The sequence below is a fragment of the Geospiza fortis genome, unplaced genomic scaffold (genome assembly GCF_000277835.1).
Source record: "Geospiza fortis unplaced genomic scaffold, GeoFor_1.0 scaffold351, whole genome shotgun sequence".
Lineage (NCBI taxonomy): Eukaryota > Metazoa > Chordata > Aves > Passeriformes > Thraupidae > Geospiza > Geospiza fortis.
In genome coordinates this window covers 1,711,387-1,715,911 of record NW_005054419.1, presented here as the reverse complement: position 1 = coordinate 1,715,911, position 4,525 = coordinate 1,711,387, and the positions used below count along the sequence as shown (strand labels likewise).

General features: G+C 40.5%; 1 protein-coding gene across 3 annotated transcripts in view; it reads right to left on the bottom strand.

Annotated features, from left to right (window-relative positions):
• TRAPPC9 (trafficking protein particle complex 9) overlaps nucleotides 1–4,525 on the bottom strand; it is a 442,757-nt gene that overhangs the window by 294,796 nt on the left and 143,436 nt on the right. The window lies entirely within an intron of this gene.

Below are 4,525 nucleotides of genomic sequence, written 5' to 3'. Positions count from 1 at the left end.
TTCCCTTGTTTATTTTGTAAATATACAATAATCAGGATTTCTGATCCAAACCTTACATGTTGCAATTTATTGTAGTGAAAATAGGGGCAACCTTAGAAACAGGAATGAAAATTTTAAAAATATGTCTGATTTTATTAAGCCCCAAAGTTCTAGTCACCCAACTGAGGACCTCCTGAGAACCCTCACCACAGCCAAGACTTCTCCATCTCCAAACCCTCAGTGAAACCAAAAAACAGCATCCTGACTTTAAATACAGAACATGAGAAGTCTCAGACTAGGGAACACACTGCAGACTCTGCTATGAACTGATGTCTTCTGGACAAAACCAAATCATTTCATCTAAGGATGTACATTAATGGTACAAAGGACAATTACCTTGAACCTACAGTTAGATGAACTGACACTTTGAATTTAACAGTGCCAGACCTGCTACCATTCCTTTTCTTTTCTCTGATTTAAACCCAAGAACAGAGTCTAAGGCTCAGCACTTGCCAGAAGAGATCTGCAGCTGATGTCTCAGCAGCTGTGTGGTGGCTTTCAGATAGAAAGAAAAGTATTCTGCACCACAAAAAAATTTAAATATTAAAAATCTTATCATCTTGAATTTGTAGAATTTACAGGTAAGAATATTATTATATATCTGGATTCCCAACTTAGCTTAAAAGTGAAGGCACCATCCCTGAGGATTGACTTCATCTACAAATTCAGACTGTCTCACCGCATTTGTAGTAAGCAAGATCAACATTTTCTGGCTTTTGTAGGCTCTTATTTAAGACACTTTTGTACTGATGGCACAGTGACAAGGGACACAAGGGGACCAGCAGGCCCCTCACAGTGGGCAGAGCACGTTACTTGAATTCTTGTCAGACCTGCAGTATTTTTTCTGGCATTTTTCATGCTCTTTTATAAAGGCAGTAAGGAAGGACATTCAGTGCTCATGAAAACTGGCAGATAACACACCTGAGAGAAACAACAGGTACAAAGAAGATTGTTCAAGACAACCCAGATAAGTTCCAACAGCAGACTTGCTTAGATCTAACAGGATATCAAAATGAGGAGGAGAATCACACAAAACTATCAACAGAATGTTTCCTTACACTGAACCATCTGCAATCCATCTCCACAGGCAGTTTAGGGTCAGATCATGGGATCCCCAGTGTCAGCCTGGAGCCTGCTGGTTACTGCACTGCAGGGAGGCCTGGGTGCGCAGCAGGGTTTGGGGCTGAGCCCCGGGATGGAATCAATTAATGTGGTAAGGCAATTACAGAGACAATTAGTACAATTTAACTTTATTTACCATTTTATGGTTAATAAGTGGTTAAACAAATAGATCCCTGAAGCCCTTCATGATTTCATTGAGCTGCAGGACAGAGTGGGAGAACTTTCAACATAAATTCCTTATCCCTTATACCCCATTCCAGGGCATTCTTGATGATGCTCCTGGGGCAGTCCCCTCCCTGCACACACCAGCAAGCAGAGCCAAGGACCACAGGGAACATCCTCAGAGGGAATATTTCCCAGCACAAGGCTGCTCCGCCAGCCCCTTTTGGTGCAGGCAGCTGAGGGAGCACGGGGTGACATCCAGGGAAGGACCTGGGAGCAGATGAGGGGCTCTTCAGGGTTGTTCTGTCAGTTCTTCACTGACACAACATCCTCTGTACCAACAGCAGGGCTGAGATCTGACCCAGAATTGGCTGTTGGAAGAGCAGAGATCTGGACCAGAATTAAAAGTGGGCAGAGCAAAGATCTGACCCAGAATTGGGTGTTGGGAGAGCAGAGATCTGACCCAGAATTGGGTGTGGGCAGAGCAGAGATCTGACCCAGAATTGGGTGTTGGGAGAGCAGAAATCTGAACCAGAATTAAAAGTGAATAGAGCAGAGATCTGGACCAGAATCGGGTGTTGGAAGAGCAGAGGTCTGAACCAGAATTGGCTGTTGGAAGAGCAGAGATCTGACCCAGACTCAGGCAGCAATCAGGCTCTGCAGTGTGGCAAGGGCTGCATCCACCCCATCTCAACCCCCCAGGGCAGCGCAGACAAAGGTTAAAAGGATCTGTTGTTATGACTAAATAACTGAAGATATATTTGAGGTGTGGTTAATGAAGCTTCTCCCCATGAGGCAGAACTTGTGCATGAGTGGAAGATATAATTTTGCTTAGATATTTAAAAAACAAAAGCCAAGCCCAAATCCCCAGTTGTTTCAGTGATATTTCCCATGCACTTCTGCTCCAGCAGCTAAATAGAAGAAATACCAATTAAGTTTGGAAGACTTCTACATAAACCATAATCTTTATATTACAATGGGGGGAGAAGTGTTTTCATTAACATTTTTCCTGAGGTTTTTTCACTAAAGGCCTAAGGGAAGAATCAATGCTAAGAGTCTTTTTAGTTTGATTTGACTTTTTAAGCCCAGGAGTTAGTAAGCTAATGTTTCTTACTTTTGTGGAGGCAAAAATGTAAAATAAAAACAATAAAATGAAAAAGAAAAGGAAAAAAATTAATCCAGATAATGAAAGCAGTGATAACTTCCATTCTGAAATGACAGCTAAGGAGGTAAATTATAAAATACAATTTCTTGTAATGACTAAACAAAAATAGCTCAGCACCTCAGACAGTACTTAAGCAATGAAGTCTCAGTTGTAAACCAAAAGGAAATAATCAGATTTGAGTTTTTACTAGAGCAAGTAAAAGTAAAAAAAACCCCAAACTTATAATTTGCTGTCACTGTGTCTCAGATATTGGCAGAGATGATCAACAGTAAAAAACAAATTTTGTTTCCTCTAATGATGAAAAGCTATCTTTAGCAGATTGAAATACACATTTCTGCCATTTTTCACTCTAAATTATAATATCAAATGCCTTCTCCTTCTGGTGGAGAACCTGCACAGGGATGCACAAAAGCAAAGGAACAGTGTTACAGATCACTAAACCAATAACATGGAACAAGCAGTAAGAGAGAAGAACACAAAATCCATTCATGACTTAGCAAACAATATATACCGAAAGTAACAACCAAAATTAAAAAAAAAAGCTTTTTGACAGGTCTGGCAAGAAAACATTTCTGAGAGAAATGTAAATATTACAGTCTTTCCCCCCAACTCAGTAAATCTTTTAGGCACCCTGAAAAGCAGCCACATCTTTAACTACATCTCCAACCATGAAACCACTGAAAGTTTCCATGACTTAACTGATCTGAGTGGTGAACAGGGAAAGGATGAAGCAAACACACACAAGGTGAGGTGAACTGAAGCCACTAAGCACAGCACCAGCTGCCACACAAAATGGGAAACTGTGTGCTGCTAACTCAGAAACTCTGAATTAGCACCTCCATCTATGTGTAAGGATTCCAGGATTAAATGCCTGCCCCACATCAAGAACTCCAGAGAGCAGATTGACAAGGCAGGACTGGGATAACCTTGGCCTACACAAAACACAGCTGGGGAAGCCAAGCACAAAATGCCAAAATCCCAACAAGGGAGAGTCAAATAAAAGCATCAGGTTGCATTTCAAGTTTTTATGGAAGGTTTGCAGCTTCACTCCCAACCCACCCTATAAGGAATTGCAGTGAACCACAGAGCAGTCTGTCCATTAAAAATATACATTTTGAAAGTATGAAGAGCTTTTTTGACACTGAATGGAGGGAACTAGGCATTCAAATAATAAATGAAATCTGGTTATTTTAACCTCTATAATGAGTCTTCTTGAAAACTATTTTTAGCTGATGCTGTGGTACTTCCAGGTTGTTCAAGAGAGATCACTTATTCACTCTTGAAAACCTTTCAAAGGCTGAAGAATGTGCCTTTGCAGGGATGAAACTGAACATCATTAAAAAGGGGCTCAGAATTTTGCAAACAGTTGTTCTGGATACTCAGTTCTGACTTTGCCAAGCAGCATCAGATTTGCTTTACTTGAGCAATTCCTAAAATAATAAAACCATGTTATGTTACACTTTCAAGCAGCAAAATGCTCAAGAAACTTGCTTACTAATAGAACCATATGGTTTCATAAGAGCTGGACACAAATGACTCATTAAAAATAATCTTGTCTCATTTTTGAACATTTTCTTAAAAAAAAAAACCAGTGCAGAGTTTCAGTATCTTTGCCTAACGTAAAATTCCCTTGCTATCTGCAGAGGTCATTATTTGCTGTATCCCCTGTGGGGCAGAACAGAATCCCATCCCTCTTGGGAGTGTCATGATTAAAAACTCCACTCCCTTGTCAGTCATGTTCCCTTGAGCAGCAGCAGGAGCAGAATTTGCTTTAAACATATGTTTTAGCAAAAATCCCATCTTATCATTCTTCTTGCTCCAGACTCTCCAACTTTTCTTTATGTTCAAGCCTAAAAACTTTCCTTGATGCTTTAATTCTTCTGCTCACAACCCTGTTTTTCAGGCTATGTTGCTGCCACAGGCTGTCCATCTACCCTTGGACATTTCTGCCATGGTATGATACTGGGGACTCAGTTCTTTCCTTTGAAAATTAAATATTCACCCAGTACCTTCTAGACTGCCATTTCCTTCTTGTCC